We start from the raw sequence: 25545 nt of genomic DNA on the forward strand, positions 1-25545 counted from the left end.
AGCCTTTTTCGGTTGCTGTCTGTCAATTCTCAGTTGCTGTCTGACATATTTCATGCATAGTTTGCCTCTCAGGTATATGTCACTTGCATCATGCAGCCTTATATTATCACGTCCCTGCCTAGGGTGGATGATAGCAGATCATGCTGAAACCACTCAGAGCGTGCTTTTCAAGAGTCGTGCTTGGAGCATGAAACTGCATTTTCTTTTAAATTTGAGTTAGTTATGTAGGGTTTTCTGGTGCAAAAGCAACTTAAAAGCCATTTTCTATTTTTATTTTTACTCATACATGTGCTGCTTCTAGATGATGTGACATCAAACATCTGCAAGATGCTTGTATGACTGAGTGCAATCTGGAGTTTTCTGTGGAAAATGAAAGTACAGGTACATAATTTGTTTTCATTGCCTTCTCATTTTTCTCTGTTTTGTCCTTATGCATCATGCTGGCTTTGTTATAAATACTAGTTGCTAGTAAAGATCAGCGCGGTTTGTTTTTTAACCTTATTCTTCTTACAGTTTGTAACTAAGGTAAATCCTAGCAAAGTTATTATTAGAATCCTTTGGTACTTCTAGGAGAGTTCAGCGTAGTCATGGCAAACGTTCTTGTTTGCCAAGAGGCACACATGGCTTTTTCTTTAATTTTCTCATACTTGCCATTTTAGAGAACCATGTTACTGCGGTTTTTGTGACTTTTGAGCCTTGCATTAAGACCATAGCTACATGTGCAGGTTACCAAGCTGCTACAGTGCCCGTTCAGTCTGTCATTTTGACATGCTAGTGCTAAATGTGCGACTCACAGGAAAGCTATATTGTGCCCAGCTAAAGCGGCTGGAATGGGTGGCATAGCTGGGCAGATTGGTCAGCGGCATGTGCGACATCAGGAAACATATGACACGGCTTACCTGGTAGGCAGGGCAGCTCTTTTGGATGGGAGAGTGAAATGGGATTTTAACCCGGCACCTTTGGATCCAGAGTCATACTTGACCATGCAGGCACATTTGCATGGCTTGGTTAAAGTGAAATTTTATGTCGGAGTGTCATTTCACATTATGTGGTAGCTTTCAAATGCACATGTGATGAGGCACAGGACAGCCCCGCCAGTCTAGCCCAGCTCACCAGGAGAGAGGCATCATGCTACCAGGAACATATATTATGGCAATTAATGTTGTGAAGAACACAACTCTGCTCAATTCAGATCAACTATGGTCAACGCTGCTGCACTGGGTATCAGTAGACCTCATAAATAATTTTGACCATTTAAGGGGCTGCTGCCTGTTTCAAACCAAAATGAACATTTTTCTGCTTGTATTCAAGCCTCAACAAAGCGGTATGATCATTTTTCACTACCACGTACTACAAAAGTGAGTATGGGACCTTGGAGGAGCAGTAGACGTCTACGAGGGGGTATTGGAACGCACCCAATGACGAGGCCGCTTCGCATTCCCTTCATTTTCACGTGCCTTCTTTCCTCTTCCTATCATAGCGACCCGCGTAGCCAGCACAGGCTATTACTACTGCCGTGATTACTACACAAGATGACGACGAGGGACGACGACGACGACCGGCGTGATGTGGGGACCATTAATGTGTGGAATGGTCGAGCTAGTACCCATGCTTGTACTCTAAACCGCTAAACACCGCACTGACCTGCGTTGCGTATGCGAGAGCATGACGGTCGCGGTTTGTGGATATGAAGGCATGGTGAAGTAACGCCCTGGTGCAGGGTTCCATTTTCACCCAACGGGGGTTGAACCACCTTGCAACATGTGTTGTAAACTCTTCGATCAACGTCAACGTGACAACGCAGCCAGCCAAGCCAAAACTATCCATAGCCTATACTCCGTTTCATACATCAGGGGCCCGATCCTCGACATTCGCCTTTTCGGCCATGTTGTGACGTACCCGTGACGTGTAAATTGGGGCGGTGCTAAAATGCGTGTACACAGAAATTGATGACGAAATTTAAAAAACAAGAAAAAAAGTTACAAAAAATAACGCCGTCGTCTGCTACTTGGCGCCGATTACAAAAATGCCAACGCTGCGATGCCGAGAAGCTGAAGGGTTGGTGCGAACCGTGTTTACGCTGCATACACGCGTCGCGCGGCAGGGCAAGGCTGAGGAGAGATAGTGAGATACTTACGTATACGTTGCGGCTGTACTGTACTATTATAGTTACGGTAGTTGCGACCACAGTGCATCATAGTACACACGCTGTCGGACGTCCAGCAGCAGCTAGGCTGAACGAACGGCGGTACTCGACGCAAACCCCACAAACAGCCGGTCGTCAAGTGTGAGCGATGCCTTACTTGAGATGCGTGCATGTGGTTAGCTGTGCGTAAGTTTCATTTATGGACTTAGTCGCGCAAAGAAATCGGCGAGTATCAGGATCGAGCTTTGCACATTCACTTCTCAGCTAGATATAAAGAAGTTGTTTACAAATACTGAGAATTGGAAGCGCCCAGCAGATTTTCGGGCTGCAGTTGCCACTAGAGAAGAGACACACCTGTCCGACGACAACGCTGGCCTTCTCAAGGTATCACTGCCGTTGGAAATTGCCTGCGGCAGCCCACCGTTATGTTAAGTCTGTTACGGCTACGTGTCGGCTTCAGTGGCGTAGCGTGCGGATATCGGCCCGGTGAAGCGGCGTAGTGAAAACACGCGTAGTGGAGAGCTCGATTAGGCCATATATCTGGCGATCTTAGCCTGCGCTGACATCGGACCACCTTTAGGATGGAATTAACACGCTGGCGTGTTAATTCCATCGAAATGCGATCGTCGTGACTGGGCTATACGCACATACTGCGGGTCAGAGAGCCGGCGTCTGCATGGTTACTTTTTATTGAGCCATCGCGGCGGGGACGTTTTCACGCAGCCGCAAAAATAAGCAGATAAGATTTTCTGGCAGCAATGAAAATGCAATAAAAAGTGTAACCATGCAGATGCCCACTGGCAGCAACAGGTTAGCTTTCACGCTGATGGCATTTAATGTGCCCTGAATTAGACGTACATAGCACGTTGTATGCACATTTCACCGCATGCAGAGTGTCGTTGTGGCAGATGTATTAATTATCTCGTTAAAATAAAAAATCTGTCGGTATTATTCTCCTTGGTTTCTGAGCATGTTGCTTAAAAACATTTTATAAAAGTAGCAACACTGCTCGTCTGATGCAGGTACACATCACACCACAATGTCACAAGTGAAACAAAATTTGTCAGGTACAGCCTAGTTCCTTTGCTACTGTTTACCAGTTTTGCACTTGCAATAGCATCTGGCACTTTCTTTCAGTGCAGCAAGATTCTTTAGAGGAGAGAAGGGTGAAGAGGTCAGCTAGAGAAATGCCTTCACTTTTTTTATTTGACGCTCAGGAAGTGAAGGAACAGACATGAAGAGTGGATATGATATATGATGTCTAATTACAATGAGCTAGATGCAGTATGGAAACCATTTTCTTGAAGCAATTGTCATTGAATGTAGCATTCATGCACACATTAACCAGTGCACATGCTACACAAAGCCCGAACCTGTCTCTGAGTGAAGCAAGGGAGCCAAAGGGGAAAACAAGCGTGACTTTAAGGACACCGTAAGTAAAAAGTAACAGCAACAAAAAAGGACAACAGAAGTATGCAGAGGGACAATATTAGACAAAAAGAAACATGAATTGCAAGGCTGATGTGGCCTGCAGTACATTATTTTTAGGAGAGACAGCAACGCAATCGGGTGGTGTTCTGGATTTTTTGGCAAAGGGTCATTATTGCCAGGTGATAATACTGTATGATTTGTATTGGCTTTGCCATCCCCTGTGTGCTCTTCCAGCAATGCATAATGTCCAACGTGCAACTGTCTAACATCCACTCTCTAGACTCTGACTCAAAAACATGCTCAAATGAACCTCACCTGAATACGGGCATAAATATGGGAATAAAGCATGGAATTTACTTTTTCGATATTCTGATTGCATATCATTGGAAAACTAACCGTGATGGCTTGTTTAAATGAGCGTATGATTTGCAGCTAGTGTGTCTTGTATGCATGGTTTTTCCAACAGGTTGCAGTATAGCTTCTGTCCTTTATTTTGGCAAAACATGCACACTTTAAGAGACCTGCTACTCACGCAACACATTCCCTGTAGCTTTAAACAGCTCGTCGTTGACTAACAATTGGTGTATTATTTGCTTTCGGTACTTTTTGGCATTTTTTCTACATGCACCTGACATCAAGCCTTGCTTATAAGAAAACTGAAAATGACAATATACAAAACAATACAAAATTTATTTACAGCACTCCACACTCTACAATACACAGCCTAAAAAATGAAAGGCTGTCACACATTCAAGTAATTACAGTATTGTACTTGTACAGCTCATCGCCGTATCTGAAAGGTGGCACGGCCTTGGAGACCAAAGAAGAGAAATTAGTTATACAAAGCAAGGGAACACAAGATAGGGTCAAAAACCCATTCTCCAAGTGTTTGGCCCAAGATAACCCCAGCACCAGCAAAGCAAGCACCCACTGTTTTACCAAAGAGTACCCAACACCACTGAGGATTGGTCCCCAAATGCTCGAACCACTAGGCTGCAACTACAGTCAAGGGATGCTATGCGTTCCGCAGTATTACCAGTATTACCAGTATTACCAGTATCAAAGTGATGTCGTATGTGCCAAGAGTTGATGTATTTAAATTTTCGTTTCTGCCTAAAACAATCATTGAATGGAACAACCTTGACCGAAGCGTATTTGAAAAAACTTGTGCTTTAGAAACTTTTGAGAAAGAGTTGGAAATTTGTTGTGCTGCTTGAATGTACATTGCCCACCCTGTAACAGCCTGGAAGGGCTAACAGTACTTGCAAATAAATAAATAAATAAATAAATATGGAACTCGTCATTTAAATGGTAGTCGGCACCTGCGACAGAGCAAGTATTCCCTGATTCTGTTATGGACAGGGCAAAGGTAGTTATAGTGTGTGTAAGAATGATTTTACCTGTGCATAAATGCCTGCCACACCTAGAATGCTCCCTTTATGCAGTCTACCAAAAAGCAGAAATGTTTGTCTCAGGAAGACAAGCCTTAAGCATTATTTCAGCAAGTCACTCAATGTGACGGCTATCAGGCAAACCAGCACAGCACTTGAAAACTTCATGCTCTAAAAACAATTGTGGGGACACGCAAGCTCAGCATTTACCGCTATGACACAACAGCTTTTATGGCTCCTGTCTGCAGACTCTCATTTGTGTGAATCGACTTTGCTACTGCTAACACCTAGTATTTATTCTATGATACATATCAGTAGCGTATACCTGTAAGTTATCCAATTATGTGGAAGACCACTTGTCTAGATACCTATAAAGCCCACTGTAACCAAGCTGTACGGATGCGTTTCCATGGCCTAAGGGTTGCCTGTCTTATTACCCAAAGATCCTGCAAGGTTTATCACCTCACACATTCATCTCAAAGGTGAAGCCAGAGACGTCACATTGAGTACTCGGCCATGTCACCTGTCTGAAATGTGCCCAAGATTTTTCCCTCACAACGTCGCGTTTTGTGCAGAAGAGAGGCTTTAACGTTAGTAAATTTCGTAACCCGTCGTTCCGCCCAACCAGGGGTTGGCGCGAACTGGTTCGTTTTCCAGGCAGGGACCCGTTGCACCACCAGCGGTGCTTCTCCGTCAGGGACGGGTATCTTAACACCAGACTGAAGGGTCTTGACAGATGAACTTGATTATGAACTTGATTATGAACTTTATGTAGTACATCTATTTACATATGTACACTTTTACAAGATTGCAAAGACATGACAACAACTGGAACCTGTTGGTCGGTCTTCCCGGGAGAGACTCCCAAATTCGGCAGAGCCGATGGTGCAGAGCACCTACCTAAGACCCGATCCAACCAAGAACCCCTAACGAACCTTCGGCAACTTCAGTTTACACCTCGGGTTCACACCCCTTGGCCCGAGCTATCCAATCACTGGCCATAAGCGGCGTGATTGGGCCAAGAAAATTCACCCTTGCCCCGTGCCTGGTCACCGCTGTCTCCAGCGCTCTTTCCACACTGAAACAGTACAGGCAGGTGACCCATGGAGCTTCTTTTCTTTTTTTTTTTCTTTTTTAGTTTAGGGGGAGTTGACCCTGTGAGCACTCGCGAAGATGTTCGTTCCCACGCATCTGGCACGCACCTGTCTGACCATCCGCGGACGACACCTGTCTCCTTCGCTTCTACACAAGAGACGCTGCCGACGCTTTGCGGCGCATTCCTTCGAACGAGTTAGGGAGCGGCTCCCGCTTCCCATTCAGGAACTCGAAGGGGATTAACTAAGCAATGCGCCACCACCTGCGCGCTAGGCGCCGGTTTACTCCCCAGCCTCTTTTTTTCGACTTCCAGTCTACAGGGCAATGTACGCCCCCGCGCGCACCTTGACGATCCCTTACAGGCCCTCCCCAAGATTTTACAAGGGGCCTAAATGGCACCTTTAAAATTAAAATAATCAAGGGATCGGCCTACGTGACGACATCGTCTCGATCGCGGGTGCACAGTAACAAAACACTAAAAATTGGCCCCAACAATCCAAAACAAAAACAAAATGCACACACTCAAATGCACAATGTTGCATGCACGGCTCGCTCCTTGATTGAAGTCCGAGTTCGCGTATTGTGTTCAGTTCACGCACAAGCACGTCCAGCTCGCGAACACACCACACACACATGACCGGAACGTTCATTTGCACTCATCTGAGAGCAACGTGAGCCTCCTCAGTCGCACCAACAGCCCCTGTGTGCGTTTGAGCCACCTTGCTAGTCTGAACAGACAGACTTAACGCTTTGCGATTATTCGCTAGGCCACCGCCACAATGGGGTGGACACTGGATGGCTTGTGCCCTCCCGGATCGAAAATACTTGCTGAACCTCTAGGTTCTAACACCAAATCATGCAGCGGACCCGAGGAGGGGTCCTTCCCGTTGCGCGGCGCGAATGAGTCGAGTGGCGCGCATGTAGCACCACCCTTGCACCTCCTGTTCATCCTAGTGCGGCTGGATTTTATCGGCTTGCGCCTTGCATCATGAATAGCGCTGTTCCGCAATCCGGCTTTCCCCGCACGAGCAGTACGCCTGTCCCTTGGCATTCTGTCTGGTGTAGAGCACAAAGCCCCTTTACTGACGGAACAAACCTTCCGATTGGCGCGCACTGCTTTACCTGCGCCTTCCGGCTTGATAGCACCACCTGAATATGAGCTTAGCTTGCAGTTGCCTGATGACTGACGTTTGTCAGGTAGCACTCTCCTGTTCACGTTAGTGTCACGTGCATCGAAACTCACCTTTTCACGCCCTTTCTGAGGTTCGTTCTGCTGACGTGTGCAGCTCAGGTCTAAAGACGATGCACTGCCCTCGCGTCCGGCCTCTACCATCACACCGCTAACCTGAACCACTGGATAGACAGGGTGAGCAATATCTGTCTCAAATACACCAGCGGTGTATTCCACTGAGATGTTTTCTTTTCGCTCCCCTGACAAACTGGAGGCCTCAACCGTGTCCTCGGCAAAAGAGCATACAGGCATGTTACTGCCGTCCTGACTGTTGTCAGCTTCCTCCGTCTCAATGGCCATCTGTTCCTCGTGACTGGGTAGCTCGTTTTCGCCACCAGCCTCTAGGGGTGGCGCTAAACGTTTACAGAATTCGCACATTACAGGTACCTTGCCTTTGCTATCTTTCGCTTCCGCGGAGTCCGCCTCTGAAACTTGCGCCAATTCGGCGCCCGGCACACCAGCGTTGCTTAGGACGTCTCCGCATTCCGCGACACTGTGCTCAAAGGTTCCTGCTACTGGGCAGGTGTTACTGCCTCCTGGCGCGCTGCTTGCACCTAAGTGAGCTATGTTCTGTGGCGCATTTCTCTGTCCCAGCAGAACGTTGTTTTCCAGCGTCGGTAATCTATCCTCGGACCGTTTCGTCCGTGCTACCTCACTGACTACTCTTAACTGTTTGAGCATAGCCACCTTCACCTGTAGCTCTTGGCGTTTTGCTACTGTTTTTCTGAGTTCTAACTCTAAGTCCTGAGGCGTTTCCTCGTAGAGAAGCGCCTTCCCTCCATTCACTTTGGCGAGCTGAGCCAAAAGCTCATTTAAGCGCGCCTTCTCTGTTTCCAGCTGGCTCGCCATATCACCTAGGATATGATTACCCTGCCGGCTCGAACGCACACAGAGGCGCAAACAATGCGACCGAAGAAACTCACGGTTTCGATGCGCCGGTCCACATTGCTTGCTCCTTGATGTTGGCGTCCGCCTCCACCTTCACCGCTCTTTACGATGAGCTGCCGCACGCCGCTGGTCCTGTGCTCGTTGTCGCCGCTTTGCTGTGGCTCGCCGGAGACCGGTGAGCCTTTCTTCCCGGAGCGCTGCTTTTCCTGCAGCCTCGCGTTGCTGGTTCACTGCCGTAGTCCTTGTTGCTGTCTCTGCTTCCGATGACTGGAGCTTGCTTGCCGTCACCTTCAGTCTCCTCCGCTGCCTTTGCCTCTACTTGACTCGTAGAGACATCCTGTCGACTGCGCCAGTAAATTTCGTAACCCGTCGTTCCGCCCAACCAGGGGTTGGCGCGAACTGGTTCGTTTTCCAGGCAGGGACCCGTTGCACCACCAGCGGTGCTTCTCCGTCAGGGACGGGTATCTTAACACCAGACTGAAGGGTCTTGACAGATGAACTTGATTATGAACTTGATTATGAACTTTATGTAGTACATCTATTTACATATGTACACTTTTACAAGATTGCAAAGACATGACAACAACTGGAACCTGTTGGTCGGTCTTCCCGGGAGAGACTCCCAAATTCGGCAGAGCCGATGGTGCAGAGCACCTACCTAAGACCCGATCCAACCAAGAACCCCTAACGAACCTTCGGCAACTTCAGTTTACACCTCGGGTTCACACCCCTTGGCCCGAGCTATCCAATCACTGGCCATAAGCGGCGTGATTGGGCCAAGAAAATTCACCCTTGCCCCGTGCCTGGTCACCGCTGTCTCCAGCGCTCTTTCCACACTGAAACAGTACAGGCAGGTGACCCATGGAGCTTCTTTTCTTTTTTTTTTTCTTTTTTAGTTTAGGGGGAGTTGACCCTGTGAGCACTCGCGAAGATGTTCGTTCCCACGCATCTGGCACGCACCTGTCTGACCATCCGCGGACGACACCTGTCTCCTTCGCTTCTACACAAGAGACGCTGCCGACGCTTTGCGGCGCATTCCTTCGAACGAGTTAGGGAGCGGCTCCCGCTTCCCATTCAGGAACTCGAAGGGGATTAACTAAGCAATGCGCCACCACCTGCGCGCTAGGCGCCGGTTTACTCCCCAGCCTCTTTTTTTCGACTTCCAGTCTACAGGGCAATGTACGCCCCCGCGCGCACCTTGACGATCCCTTACAACGTTGCTGCATCAAAAAAAAAAGCAAGAAGCCAATAGCTGAACATCTACGCTACATTAGGCTCTGCTGGCTCGCAAGACATTTGACCACGGTGCCAACAGCCAAGTTATAGATGCAGCTATGGCAGAGGCTGTACCACAGAAACAACAGATGAATGTGGTCAAGATAAAATGAAATCGCTTTGTTCACAAATTCTTCAATACATCATGAAAAAGAATGGCTCACTTATGGATAGTATGACGTCTACTGTGTTCAATAGGATTGTACCTTCAGGAAGTTATCTTTTGAATGCAATCTTAAGAATATATTGTGGTGTTCAATTTAGGCTGTACACATAGCAGACGTGCAAAATATGGAACACATTCTGAGGGTTAAATGCAGAGAGGATTGCTGAAGCTGATACAATAGGAAAGCATAGGGATACTAGATATCGTAGAAAACAAATGTGACAATAGGATAGGTGTAAGTGAAACTAGTGCAGCTGTCACTTATGAGAGCAAAAAGTTATACAACTCACTACTAGCACAATGGTACAAAATGTTAAAAAGTGATGATGAAACAAAAGTTGGTTGGTTTGGTTGGTTTGTGGGGTTTAACGTCCCAAAGCAACTCAGGCTATGAGAGACGCCGTAGTGGAGGACTCCGGAAATTTGGACCACCTGGGGTTCTTTAACGTGCACTGACATCGCACAGCACACGGACGCCTTGCTTTTCGCCTCCACCGAAAAGCTGCCGCCGAGGCCGGGATTCGAAACAAAAGTGTCCTTGAAAGTGCTTCCACATAAATGAGATGAAAGTGATTGGCATAAAATGTATGCCCCTTCCTTAAAATTCTCAATTTAAAGCTCACAAAGAACAATGAAGATAAGGCTACAAAAGCAACTAACAGAAAAAAAATAATGAAGCAGTTATACACAGCTGCAATCATTCGATAAACATCTCGAGTGATGAAGCCATGCTTCAGTGGCTTAGAGCATGAATATGTGAGCTTTACCAACCCTCTTTTAACATATGTGAGTGCCGGAGGGCATGTGGCAGCAGCAAGAATGTGTCAAGAAGCAACTGGCCCAGATAGCAGCCTCATAATAGGGGTATGGAAGGTCTACACACAACGGTATCATGGAGGGAGATATTTTATGGAACAAGATATGTAGCAATGTACAAAAGGAGCAAAGCATTTTGTAGAGCTGCAGTCAAAAATTTATGAAGGCCATTCTTATCAAAAAGTTTTTATTTCATTCCTGCGCTTGTGCATCATTATTGTGACTATGGGTTATATAGTGTAACATGAAATGTCAAGCAATTTATCTCGAACACAAACGAATGCATTCTTTCCCTTGCGAAGCCACCTTCAAGAACTTTTGCCAGTGGGTGCACATGCACATCAATATCACCTAGTTACAAAACAGAGAAGTCAATAGTTGCCTTTGTAAAAAAAAAAATGAATACAAAAATGTTCATTGATAGCCGAGCCACACAAATGATGCAGAGGTTAAACAGGTTATCTGGGATCTTGATTAACATGAATAAAGCATCGGTAATTGCAGTGCAAAGTGAAAATGGCAAATTTTGCAAAAGTGGAATCTAAAATTGCCAAAATGGGTTGACAAGTTGGCGGGGCCCTCATTTTTCGTGCATACAACAATGAAAGACAATGACCACCAAATAGATGCACAAATTATCCTTGGGACAACTAGTTGATTGCTGTTCATCTACATTCAGCATATGAAGGAAGCAATAGAAAACAAGCATAAAGCCAACCAAATACAAAGAAGCACAGCTCGCTTCACTCTGCAGTTTGTGGAAAAACACAGTGGGCACCTCACATTTCACCCTAGTAGCACACAAGATAGGTGTAACGAAATGGACTCTGCTATGGTAAACGACTGCAGACACATCCACCAGGGTACATGTATGTCAAATATTCTCACTGAAGTAGTATGTCGCAGACTGCTTACTTGCCACAAACACCAAAGTAAATTGTGAACTATATGTGCACGCACGTCCTACTCAGAATGGCACTTCTGGAGGTAGAAGGAGAACGTTTTTGTACCTTCCTGCGTTTCATTGACATGAAGCACTTAATAAAATGCACACTGAGTTTAAGCAGAACACAAAAAAGCAAAGTATACAACAAAGAATGACAGCTCTCAGCGAGAGCCACAGCACTTGTAGAATACACTCAGTATGTCTACAGATGGTAGACAAAAAATTATAGCACCAAAGAAAGGTTTGGTTTGGTTTGTGGGGTTTAACGTCCCAAAGTGACTCAGGCTATGAGAGACGCCGTAGTGAAGGGCTCCGGAAATTTCAACCACCTGGGGTTCTTTAACGTACACTAATATCGCACAGCACACGGGCGCCTTGCTTTTCGCCTCCATCGAAAAGCAGCCGCCGCCCGCGTTTTTGGGAACAGTAGTCGAGCGCCGTAACCACTGCGCCACCCCAAAGCTGAACTTGGTTCTTGCACATACTATCAACAAAATGTACACCAAAGAGATGGTTATATCCCAAACCCACAGAAAAAATTAAGACTTGGACAGCTTTTCAGCAGTATGCTATCGAACATGAAGCAGTAAGAATGTGCACATTGATCACTTGTGGCATATATCAAAATCATGACAGCGAGTGAAAATCTCAAGTGCAGGTGATCAAGTTGTTCCTGTCCAAGTTAATATAAATGTTGCATGTCCTCTTCCTTGTACTTGTCGATGTTCCTGCTGCGATTACCATTTGCAGGTGGCGTCAATGTCATGTGATCTGCACACACTACAAGCTGTAACGATCTTCAAAAAGAGCTGTCCATCTGCATAGCACTTCACATCTGATGTGGCCGTCCAGGGACAAGGCGTGGCCTCCCCGATTATACAAGCCTAGCAGAGAGGTTAATGATGTTGAATATGGCCCCAGGACTTCTCGCCCACACGATGACTCGGATGGGAAGTGCTGCAACGGCTGCACATGGTCCACACGATCACCTGCAAATGTTTAGTGCCTAAATTATATGCAAATAAAATATCAAACACGCATGGCACAGGAACATTCAAAATCATCAAAGCTGCAAGCTATGCTGCGGTAAAGTGTAATCTATGAATGCAAGAAATGGTCAGTGCAAAACCTAAACCTAAGTGAACCCTTTCCGTAACAGGTAAAGACGGCTTGGTGGCGGAAATTGTATTGTGACGGCTAACTTTTTCTTTCTTTTTTTTTTTTTTGCAATTAAAGGTGGATTCACACGGCGGACCAAATCGCGAATCGCTCTCACGATTCGCTGTGACGTGGCCCTACGTCAGTGATTTCCGCTGCTTCGCTTCAGTCCGCGAGCAGCAATTCGCGACAAGGTCGAGAGTCCTTTTCACAATTCGGATCCTTCACGGACAAGACATTTTTTTATTTATTTATTTCTCTCGCGGAACGCTTTTCAGCTATGCTCCCGGTGCCCAAGCATAGACAACATAACATACATTGCACTAAAACGCTGTAGGAAAGCGAGAAGCGGCTTCTGACGACTGACGGCAGTCGTTTCTATTTTGGAGTCGAACTAGCCTGTTTTTGCCTTCATTCGCAGTATATGGTTTTCACAGAATTTACAGTGACAGGCTCTTGCACTGCGCGATACCGAATGCGTGAGTTTTGTGACTGCACAGAGCAGTCGCTTGAATGTATTCATCGCTTTCCTCAAGCGTTTTGGCATTTGGCACGTACCGGGAGCATAGGGGCAGTCCGAATGGTCGTCTTCCAAGGGTTGAAAGCAGTATTTTCATGCAGCTCTCATAGAGTAAGCGCGATCGTTTGCACTGCAGAGAACTGCCTGCGTAGTATACCACATCGAGCGAAACAGTCACCACAATACTTTGGCAAAACGGCGCAGCAGCAGTAGCTGTAGGCCGCCGCAACCCGCGCATTCACCCACCGTCCATGCATCGTCCATGGTAGGCTACCCTCGATAACAGCGCGCCAGAACAAGGCTCTCCTCTCGCGCAGTGCCTGGGAGAAAGAGTAAGTCCGCTCTGTCGTCTGCTATTCTCTCCCACCGTGTGAATGCTCGCCGCGGACGGACGGACCTCGGATCAGAGGTCACGTGACCGATCGCTTCGCTATTCGGTCCGTCGTGTGAATCCACCTTAAAGGAACGACTTATATCAGGCGATTTCACTTGTTTTTCCTTTCTCGGTCGTCGAAACCATTAACCAAGAAATCTTGACAACTACAAGCACACTCAGTTTTTTTTTTTTTTTTTTTTAAGTTCGTGCAGTGTAGAGAAGTTGAAGAAAATTATAATGCGTCGTAGAAATAGGCAGCTAAAAGCAACGCAAAGTGCTGATTAAAAATATCGGATTCGCCGCATGCGTCCTGTAAGTATTCCTTTATTCTTCAGTCATTTCCCGCCTGTGTACAACTTGAATGCGAATGACGCTGTATGAACAGTCACCTTTGCAGGTTTTCCTATTGCACTTACCTCTGTGATGCTCGACGTGCTGCAGCATTTCCAGCAGATTGACTGCGTTGCCTTGCTGGTCGACACCCATCGAGAAGCCCGACACATTCCAGGAGCTCGTTGCTCGGTCGAACGAATACATTTCGTGCCATCCTACATCAGAGGCGTTCACCACTGCCGATTCCACCCGAAACACCAGTAGCTCAACAGTTCAACACTCCGAGCGCAGGGCAATTCTCGCCTCGGAGCTTGCAAAGCCGCCACACTACACTCCTCAGATCTGACTGTACTGACGAGCTATCTTTCAAGACAATTTGACAGCATTGCTGTGCTGCAGCAAATCCTCGATCACTACTTGCAGACGACGAACGGCACGAAGACCACTCGTAAGCGTACCGCCCTCCATGGCCGCCGCCATTGCTGGGTTATTATAACCGCGCAGACCAATAATTTCTTACCATGGGAAGAAAGGGTTTGAAATAAGAAAGCAGTTAGCGCCGTAACGCGGCCGCACGCTTCTGCCCCAATTAGAGATTGTCTCAAACGTCCTTTATTTCATACGCGCTCGTAATTTGCCTTTCTATTCCGTTTAAAAAGCCATACAAGGTGTATATAAAGTTATCCTTTTACTTTTAATAACAAGCTAAGAAACTACGGTAGGCTAACGGCTGCATAAATCAGCTTGCCTGTCGCCATAGTCTCATTAGCATAATTCGGGCACCTCGCCACTCGGCGAAATTATGGCGGCCAAACGTCAGCAATTTCGGTAATGGCGGCACGTCAGTTACGTCATGACGCGTCAATTTGACGTAATCTAAATATGCTTGCGTATCACGTGTTTCACGTGACATAGCTTCAGCCAATCAAATTTGAGCATCCGCTCCTTCCCAGTATGCCATTATTTTCATCACATTGGTTAATCGAGCGTAAGTGTTCTCCAAACCACCATCAGTAACTTTGCTTCCACTCCAAAATCATTCGTATTTGTCATCCAGGCAACAAGGATAGCTCCGGTTGAAATCAATTTTCACGGCTACGTCATTTTGACGTAACCGCTAAAAGTGCTTGCCTCAACTGATGGTTTCGCGCCACAAGTTTGAAGCAAGTGACTCTTTTCTGAGCCAATCAGAAAGACAATATGGCGCCGCCAGGGGAAGGCGAATATCGAGGATCGGGCCCCAGGTGCAACGCAGCGAAAGCTATGCAAGTATCTTATTCAGAAATGTGGCGCAACAAAAACAAACACAGGAGAAGATACACAACACACGCAAGGTCAATGTACAACTGGTCGCGCAACTTGGAAGAAAACGCGTGCAGCTGTCTACTGCCAGCGGCATCAACTCGATGACGAGGGTATGGTGGCTAACGAGGGCTCCTGCGAACTGTGAGGCAAATTACTAGCGCACAGAAAATAAGATCTGCCAGAACTCCAAAGAATTAGAAAGTAAACATAATATTCGCGCTCAGGAATGAATGCAGTTTTTGTTTCTTGCGTAAGAAAAAACGTGTCACATTTTTAATAATATTTTAACTTGTTTCTAGCGGCCTCTCTCGGCCACTTATTATCCGCTGCGTAGTTGCCCAAAGCTCAGATATGGTTCAGACCGAAGCTTTTTTCACCCGCGGAATGGGTGCGTCGTCGGCCCCGGTTCAACGTTCATCGTTGCGTGCTGCGTACAGAGTGGGTTATCTGTAACAAACAGTCAGTATTTCATTCTGCTGGTTTTGGTAGAGCTTTACAGCAAGGCGAAGACTGTCTGTGCTCGATGAGAAACTGTTTGCCGCTGCATGTGCGCATTTCCGGACGATGAGACAATGCTGCGTCACAGCTCGGCGGCTCGGCTCGGCCTCCCAGGCACGTCGCAAAAGTGGTGGCTTGTTTTACGGATACACGTCTGCATGAGCGGCGTATCGCTGCTTGTTTTAATTGAGCGGTGAAGGTGAGATTTTATTGCCCCCAGGACGCGTGTCGCATTGCTCAAAGCCTTCCGTTCCGCTCCCCTTGCTGCGTGTTTTGCTTACTGCGTCGTATTACCGCACCAACGTTCGCTGAACGTGCTTTAGCTGTTATTACAGTGATGTTCCTATTGTCAGTGGGATTTTTCTCATGAACATGTTAAATGCTTAAGTTGTAAATTTGTAACCTCACATTGACTCCTTTCAGTGGCAAATGAAGCGCGAGTAAAATATAGGAATCATGAACAGGGCGAGATTTATTGGGGCGAAGCTATATCGTAGATATTTTCACTTCTCAGACGCATTAACTTCTAAATACTAGCAATCCCAATTTGAATTGCCTACCTAAGCTCTTACAGGTTGGCGTTCTAGCGCTAGCGTTAGTTATTCCGTTCGTTTTTGTTCTTTGACGCTGATATTTATACTTTGTTTGTTAGCAAGATCTTTTGCCCTTTTATAAACTCACCGCGTCTCGTTTGGAGACCTACGCTCATGTCATTTTGTTATCACGAGGATTTCATGAAGACTGTGACGAATGAGCGGTGGTCGCTCTCCTACACTTAAAGATTTCATTGTCGTGAAGCGTCTATGTAAGTAATCGTGAATTAATAAAGCCTGGCTTTCTGTGCAGCACAGCTTCACTCATTTATGCCCTTAGTGAAATGCCTCAAGCCATGTGGTTCTATCCATGTGCTTGCCTAATTCACTTGAAGGCCCTTGTTCACAAACGTGCCCGAAGAAATAAGCCCCAGAATGCGTTTAAATGACGCGCGACGAAAGACTAGGCTAACGACGACGGAGGCAGAACGATGCTATGATAAGGTGGTTAAAGATGCCGTAACATTTCAGTTAACGTAAAACTTGACAGTAGAAATCCATGTCAAGTAAAGTTGGCTGAACAGTTACGGTGTCCATTTTTCTGCCTTATCCGAGCATCGTTCTGCCTCCCTCGTTGTTGGCCTCGTTTTTCGTTCATAAGTAAAAATACAAATTCCCCGCCAAAAGTACGTCGCTGTGACGTCACAAGCAACGTCACGTGTTTGTTGTGCCTCACAGTTCGCAGGGGGCGCTGGGAAACTAAAGCCTCGCTCAGAGTCGACACGCAAGCTTCTATGGGAGTTACGCTACCATTTGTTCTTCTACCATGACACACGCGCCCACTACCAACTGTAATCTTCTCCTGTGTTTATGTTTGTTGCGCCACATTTCTGAATAAGATGCAGCACCAACTAGCCCCTCAAGCCGTTATTTTGCTATGCAAGTAGTCCGCAATAATAATAAAAAAAAAGAGGCGTATCATTCACTACGCGCTCGTTTTGTGGCCAAGTGGTTCCTGCGGAAACGGGCTCTATTCCGAGCATACACGTTTGCAATAACTTGCTTCGCATGCCTAGACATCTTCGCAGTGCGGATCGTATAGCAAAAATGTGCACCGAAGAACCATTTTCTCAAAAAGAGATGCCGGATGTGGCTGATGATGATGATGATGATTTGAGGCTGCACCCTTTGTAACGGGTGGACACTAAACTGTGTCCCAGCCTCCGGCACAGCCAGCGCCATCTAGTGGCACAGGTGCAAGGTTGCGGGGCAGCGAAAGCGCGACACGAACAAAAACGACATAAAAAAAACAAAAAAAAAAAACATACAAATTCATTGAATTTGATTCTTTGTCCCTAAAGAAAGGTGCTCTTTATGAAGTTGATGGCAAATGTAGGAGGTATTAGGCTTGCAGACAAAAGAACTATTATTTCCTCTCGTCAAGAGCAGGCACTATTTTTCATCGCGGATACGGAGAGCGCAAACAAGAGCTGTAGCTTTGGCAGTGTTGCACTTGATGTATGAAACTGAGTATAGTGGCAGCTTGCCCAGCTATGTTGTCCTGCCCAGCTTGCCCTCGTGGTGAACGAGGAAATAAGGTTCTTTGATAGCAATTCGCGTTCTTTTTGTGTGCGATTGTGTGTCTTTGGAGCATGTGGTGTGTGGTTTCGCTATGGAATGAACGCTCTACATACCCTGCGTCCTTCATGTGGTGTACGGTGGTGGCCGCGCGAATGTGGAATGCGTAACAATTCCGGAGGAGTGGACAGTAAGTGGACGTCTTGCTGAAGACATTTAGAATTAAAAACAACGTCGGACAACGTTTTCTAATCTAGCCTGCCATGTTATTAGACAGCACACGGATAGATAGTCCTTAAACAATACGGTTGCAGTGGTCAACGTTTTTTTCGTAAACAACGTGTGAACTACCTGTTCGTGTCTTACATTTTTGGAAGGTCTAATGGTGTCATTATCGCAGCGATTCGCTATGCACGAGCTACTTCCCTACAACCTAATTGTGCTGTGCTGCCCTTGGTGACTGGAGTGTTGAAGTACAGTCATGTAGTGGGCGCAATCCTGATTTGTTCATATTGTATTTGCTTTACACATTGCTGCGTTGTTGGGTTTTTTCTGTAATCATTTGCACGAAGTATCTTTTCAGGTCAAAAATTTGCCAAGGCAGAGTGTTTCTCCGTATAAGTACTAAGCAGGACCTTTTTGAAGATGAGCTGCATTGAACTCTGTGTTCACTGCTTGAAATTGAAGAGCTTACAAAATATATTTTGCAAACAAAATTGAGGTGTGAATTTACCTGTTATCGAAGCTCTGTGTCTAACCGTGTTTACAATGCTGGCCTCTAATGGTTTGTAGAATTGTCTTCAAAGAATAGGGCGCTGTCGTGACGCTGGGGCTAAGTCGACCCGGCCTTCACTAGGTAGCGTGCAGAGACTCCGGGTTGAATAAGGATTGAATCTTCGAAGTTGGTAAAATATATACAAGCAGGTTTAATGGCACTTTGAGAAAACTTATTTACATGAAAAAGAAGGGTATATCAGCAAAATGGCAAGCGTTAAGAGTTCATAGCGAGAAGCGTCTGGATGAGCCGTTTACCCAGGGCTCAGAGCGTCATTTCGTGCTCTGCAACGTCCTTAAGCCCCTCTCTGAAGATGCTGACCAACCAGTTCCAGGGCACGCCCCTCAGATATCGGCATCCAATCGAACACATCACTGCACTGATGGTCTGATGCACTGACTGGTCCGGTATTGTTTCGTTGGGCGGGGTCACTTGTTGGCAGGTAGACCTTGAGAATGGCGAGGAGGTACATTTCTATTCTTCTGCAAAGATCCTTGTCCCTTTCCGGCAATTGCAAATCTTTCCTGCATTCCCGGGAATTCCTCTAATGGCCGTATTCGTCATGCTCCTTTCTTGTCCTGTACGTCAGCGGACGTGTCACTCTGTCGGCTCCTTTGGACAATAGGCATTCCTCACTTGACAAAAGCGCCTCTGGACGGGAAGGTTGAAGAGTTGAACAAAGCACTTCCGGCTATTTCCCACAGGGGGACATTTCTTTGTACTTTTCTTGAGGTTCCCTTGACAGGGCCAATTTGGCATTTGCAGGGTCTGGACAAAGCAAAGCAGGCTCACACAAAAAGATTCATGGAAACAGGCTCACTTAGAGCCCTTGCACCAACAGCACATATCCACAGCACATATCCATGCCCACAGGCGAAAAATAGTGTGCTCAAGTCATGAGGGCTGCCTCTTCGATGCCTTCCTGGTCTGTCTTTTACAATTTTGGTATATTTCTGTGCTGTGCTTCTTTTCTGTTGAATTAATCAGGTTTTTACCTTATATGTTTTTAACCTACCGTTGAAAGCTTTTTATTTCGCAATCCTTGTGTCCTGCATGCTTATTCGTTAGTTTCCTAGTCTTTTTCCGCCATTTTAAGTCGGCATTTTTTTTTTTTTTTTGGTATAGGTATTTAAACACCTTAGCTATTCGCCTTTTATAGTGTAATTTCTTCAGGCATTCTTCATATAATTTATTTAGTTTATTTATCTACATGTACAGCTGCCCAAATCTTTAACTGGCGTGCGTGGTGGCCACATTTTCTGTAACTCTGGTCATTACAGAGGAACCCACTTTTGAAAAGTGCAAGAAAAATCAAGGACTCGCCAAGCCGCGTAATCTTGGCCTTTGGAGTTTTATTTGCACTAAAACGCAGGAGCACAGAAAAGACGGCCATCGCTCATGCCAGTTAAGGCGGGGGTCCCACTCCGGCAGCGCGAATGTGCCATTTTAGGCAATGTTTGCGTGAGCATTCTGCGCGTTGTTCTTTTTCGAACATCACAATGTAGGCATCATTCGAAAGCTTAATATACTCTCTGTCAAATGATGTGCGCTGCTTTAGTGTGTCAACATTATCAACTGCATGAGAGGTGGTATTGCAGATGACAAATTCGCTAGCGTCGTTGATATACCCTACTTCGGATTAATTTGCTGAAGAAACTGCTGCACTTAGAACAGTTTCCTTTGGCCTACACATAGAATGGGTACTTATATTAGGAAACATGGCGCATAATTAGTTTTAATTTAATCAGTATTTGATCGGCAGCCTTTTAAACATGGTAAAGTTTGGCTATTTTGGGCACGAATATCTGCGCTTTATCAACGTGCACAGCAGTAAAATTTTTACCACTTCGGGCGCACATTATAATAGTTGAGTGTACGAAGTTTCATCGAAATTTATTCGCTAGTTCGTTTTTAATTACCTTTCGAATTTGAAAATTTCCGTAATACTGCCTCGCATCGCATAGCTTGACCAGAAAAACCGCTCATTCTACAGCCTAGAAATTATGCATGGCGAAACTAGAATAGTAGTTATTTGTGATTATAGACGCAAATTGCGCTTTATACAATTAGCACGATTATACTGAGCCTTCAAATATAATCAATTTTTCCTACACGACATTCAATCAAGAAGGCCGCCATACTTAGCAACGTGAGCCTTGTTTGAGTTGGCTTTTTTTTTAATATTGTATTACTGTAAAATAAAGTTAAAATAAGAAGCACAAACCATGATGATAATTAGTATTTGCACCTGTATTCGGTATTAAAGGTTTTTTACTGCTAGCGCCATCTAGGTAAAAGCAGCAAAAGTGTCAGTTCATTCAATTGCCAGGAGAACGCGTGACTACACTCCTTCAAAGTATTGAAGCTAGTCAAGAAACCTAGAAGTCAGCCTCTCTGCAGTGCAAAAACCCCTTCACCATGGTGGCCAAACCTGTTTTGGGGGCAGAAATCAGGTGCAGTGCAGGAGACGTCTATTGTGGCAATAATGGCCACGTACATTTCCTGCACCCCCTTGTCGCAATTATGGGATTAAGAACCCCTCTGTTTGTGAGTGCCATTCATAACACCTCCCCTGCCCCTACCTCCTCCAGGCTCTCAATAGTGAAGGAATTCTGCTCAACACGTTTGCGTTTGCGCATGACATCAGGCTGGACATAGAAGTATTCTGCGCTGCACCCAACTTCTGCCCTCAAAACAGGTATGGCTGCCATGGTGAAGGGGTTTTGCTCTGCTGACTTCTAGGTTTCTGCAACCCACCTATACTACTTTTGTGCTGTGAAGTGTTTTGCTTGTTGCTATTTGCATTGCTGTTTGTGAGGTGAGTGTCACACTTTTCAAAAATTCATTGCTTGTCGAAACAACTTCTTTCTGCAGCAGATCCGGTTTAAAACATTCCATAGAGGAAGAATTTCGACAACTCTCTCACCTGATGCAGAGGCTACAATTCATGATCTAGAGGAAAGCAGGGAGTCAGTGGAGTGAAAGGAATGAATGGATACCTGGAGGCACCACTCGATTGAGAAGAGAATGTGGTGCGAGACACCACTGGTTCTTAGCACAAGGAGACGCATCTACTCAAAGTGGAAACACAAACAGTTCATTAGGGAAGGACCGCGGAGTGAAAGTTTTTTTTAGGTGACAAGACATGACACGCACACTGCGTGCGTGCACATGTTTTGCGCGCATACACTGTGGTTTATGCGGGGGCTATTCGCTCGCGCGAAGAACCTGCACATGGTCACACCTGCACATGGTCACCGCATCACCCTTTGCACCCCTGCATTGTGTGCGAACAGTGGACGCTCGCCTGCAGTGCTAAGCCGCTAACCTTCACGCCCAATCGCTGAGGGGCTTTGCGCTATTTTGTGCTTTTCTGAATATGCTTCTGGCCCTGTACCTTTTCCCTCACGCATTCGTATTTCGCAAGGCGCTTCAGGCTCGGATAGCAAGTGACACGGCTAGCAAAAACCAAACAGAATGCGCAGAATCTTCCCGGTAAATTTACATGTATCGGGCTTGCTTTTCGGCTGGCGACAAAAGTGCAAATTTATCAAAATTAAGACATGCCTTGACAGGTTGCTGGTTGCTTGGACGAGGTTCTTCATCCGTGCGCGCAGTTGGTCCAGTGGTATTTCTCGCAAAATCTAGACATTATGTGTTTGACAGCGAGTGCTACGGATATCGCCACGTTATGCTGATGCTCGCACGTGACATCACGATACGCCAGCTGGCGTACCACGCGTATGATCCACTGTTTAGATGCTATGTGCGTCATGCGACTCTCAAATATTGGTCGAAAAAGGAATAGGACAGTAGACCAAAGAAATAGTTTCGGCCGGCGGTATCGAGTGGTTGTCTCCTTCACATCTTCGTTGGCGCATGCTCTGTTCCCTAGAGCTTTCAGTGGCACACGTGTGCTTAGGTGCAGCTGTCCTCTCGGAAAGCACCGTTTTGAATGCAGCTTCGCAGCCGCTACAAGAAATACAACTGCAAAAGGACGACGTCGCATACGGAGTACAGATGAAAAAAAAAAAAAAAAAGAAAGAAACGAAGGAATTCGACGCTGCTGAACCGAATGTCGAGCGTTAGCTGAAATGAGAATGTACACTGTTTTGGTTCAGTGCTTTTCATGCTTATAAACATTACAAATATGTACTCATAGATAATCAAAAACCAGATGTCATCACCGATAGTCATCGTAATGAAACGATAATGAAACGTAACAGCCGTTGTACGTCTGTCTAATTGTATTTGGTCACTTACGAAGCGTGTATGGACATCTTCGCAAAGGTGGGACAGTTGACCGCACTACGCTGCGTGGAAAGAGAGAAGTTTCAACTGCAGACAGCGTAACATAAACAAAGTGACACCGAGAGGGCAGCCGGGCGCATTTCACTGTGACAAGAGAAAAGTGCTTGCCTACATGTAAACCGAATTACCGGATTCCTTCGGCGCACACGCAGTGGCATTAGTGGGGCCAAGTAGGGCTAATGCGCGTGCGCAGCCGGCACTCTCTACTTCTCTGTGCGTCTACGCTATGCTCAAAATAGTAAGCCTCGAAGCCGTGGATTCATGTTTCAAGGCCAGGGGTCTGTTTTATTATTATTATTATTATTATTATTATTATTATTATTATTATTATTATGCAATGTACCGTAAAACGCTTTCGCGGACATTTAGTGCATGTGGTGGGTTGACGGAATGAAGCGCGTGTCTGTATCGGGTGGTCGTGCAGAACAGAGTACTGTTATCCATCGCGGCACACGCACATCGCCACTGTTTTTAGACTGCCGCAATGAAAAAAATCGAACATATTTATTAGCACAATGACAGCCTCCCTTTACGAGCGCACATGGTCATCCCCGATTAGTCATTGCGGTGAAATTCCAAGCTTTTTGGGTGTTTCTTGCACCTCATTTCGGTTTTGTACCGAAAAAAAAAAGTAAATAAACGTCGCGTTTGGTTTTGACATAGGACATCGTTTTCTTCACACCTTCGAACACGTCAGTTAGTTTTAGTAAAGTAAGTAGAGGAGGCTCAGAATTGCCTCCGAATGGCTGAATGTCGATTGACACCACCGAAATGAAATATGCGACGATGTGTGGAGCGGAAATCACATGACAGTCTGATTCGGCGCGCAGTTTTGACGTCGAGGTCGCCAGCGGCATTTTTCTTTTTTTACTGAAAGCATTTCCGATAACAAACGTGCAAAGCAGTAAAAGAAAATAAAACCAAAGACTAATGCTAGTTGTAATCCTTACTGCTTAGCATCAAGGAGCCGCGTGGTCTTACTCAAAAAGATTCAGAAATATAAGCGTAGTAGCACAGCTAGCAGTGCGAAAGCAATTCCAAGCAAACACGCAGAAGACACGCGGCAAAATCTACCAAGGCAGCAGTTGTTGCTTCCCTCAGGAGATAGGAGCCTGAGTCTTGCACGAAGGCACATTCACGAACTGGGCTGAACCTGTTCAATCCGTTTCGAAATGAGTGACTGCTCTACAACCTTCCACCTAATCTGTATGACAGTTCAAAATCTAGATTAGTTTCTTGTCGTTCCATATCTATCATAAAAAGCATGCCAAGCAGTGGTCATAGAGGACAACCTTGTCTTTATCTTTTAAATACGTTGAGATTTATAATTTTTTTATCCCTTCCCATGCAACGGGAAGAGCAAGTAAGTGAAGGAGCAGTCAGGAACAATGACAAGGCCGCTGTGCATTCCCTCAATTTTCACCTGCCTTCTCCTTTCCTTTTCCTATTCCCGAGCGTGATCCCTCAATTAATAATCAACTATTCAGTAGCGACCTGCGTAACCAGCACAGCTATTACTACATAGGATGACGATGAGGGACAATGACGACGACCGGCGTGATGTTGGGACCACGAAGGTGTTGAATGATCCATCAAACTTGCCATAGAGTCAAGCTTGTACTCTAAACCGCTAAACAACCCACTGACCTGCATATGCGTATATTTCCTGTAGGAAATAAATTTCCTAAATTATCTCTGGACCAATACCTTCATCTTCCAAGATGTTCCTGTGGAACATACTGGAAGATGAAGCTATCGGTTTAAGTTGTCCTTGTTTTGCCCTAGTTGTTTCTATGCATTTAGTAAGCACGAGCAGGCAGTTGTCTAAGCGTCTACCATTTCTTAACCTGTTCCGAAGTTCTCCAAGTATCTTATTAGTTTCTACCCATACTGTGTTTTTAGCTCACTGCTTGCATTGCCAGCCTATATATAACGATGTTCTCATAATTGGCCTCAAAGGTTTTATGTGCATTCTATCTCATAATCCCACAACTTCTGGTTAAGCTATGCCACCTAGTGGTAAATGGGAAAAATTTTGTGGAGATAAGACGTTAATCAAAAGGGTTCATTCCGGTCATATTTGTGGCAGAGTGAGTTATTACATCATTTTTGAAATTTCCTTCTTAAAATAAGGGCTTTTATTTTTTTTCCACCAATAATTACGTCATAAAATAATTTATCATCATCCTTGAGAGTGTTTCTTGCCTTTGGGTTAGATTTTCAGACGTTTTTGTTTTGAAATTGCCGTTTAGAAAACAAGCCTTTTGGTGACACCAGAAGTTCAGGTGGTGTGCCATTGACATAAAGAAATTATGCGCCTGTCGCAATGCTTTTTCCAGCCATTCTTCGCTCTTTCTGTATCTGCCACAGTTATTTACAATTACGTGCTTTGCAGCAATCTTTCCAGACTGGAGCTGCTGCATGTTTGATTAAACCATCTACAGCTTGTGCACAATTTACATTTTACTCGTTACAGTGTCCCCAATTCATTACGCTTATGGACACTTTAATATTTGCAGGTGGAAAGAGCCAAGACCTGAGGAATTTAACTACAACAAAAGCTGACCCAGGCCAAGTTTTTACAAGGCCTGCAGTACTGCAGTAGTCCCAGCTTATCTCTCTCATCTTACCATTCTCTCTCTGGGAATGCTTGCGAAGCGATTCTGTTGTTTTACTTCTGAGAAACATCTTGTATTTGTGACTGGTAAATGCATTGAGGCTACATACGCATTTGGACCGTGATACACATTTTCTGTGCGGATTTATTTTTATT

At 45.6% G+C, this 25545-nt stretch overlaps 1 protein-coding gene across 13 annotated transcripts in view; it reads left to right on the top strand.

Annotated features, from left to right (window-relative positions):
* Positions 1-17610: 17610 nt before the first annotated feature.
* LOC146173480 (zinc finger Y-chromosomal protein-like) overlaps positions 17611-25545 on the top strand; it is a 35810-nt gene continuing 27875 nt past the window's right edge. For 4 of the 13 annotated variants that reach the window (XM_084583485.1, XM_084583484.1, XM_084583479.1 and 1 more), the window contains exons 1-2: positions 17611-17876; positions 25292-25476. The gene's annotated coding sequence lies outside the window, so the exon portion shown is untranslated. Of the gene's footprint in view, positions 17877-19226; positions 19387-21052; positions 21160-25291; positions 25477-25545 lie in introns of all 13 variants that reach the window. The other 9 variants (XM_084583480.1, XM_084583491.1, XM_084583481.1 and 6 more) reach the window with 9 other exon arrangements.

The sequence above is a fragment of the Amblyomma maculatum genome, chromosome 11 (genome assembly GCF_055883805.1).
Source record: "Amblyomma maculatum isolate TAMU_Amacu chromosome 11, ASM5588380v1, whole genome shotgun sequence".
In the NCBI taxonomy this organism is placed as follows: Eukaryota; Metazoa; Arthropoda; class Arachnida; order Ixodida; family Ixodidae; genus Amblyomma; species Amblyomma maculatum.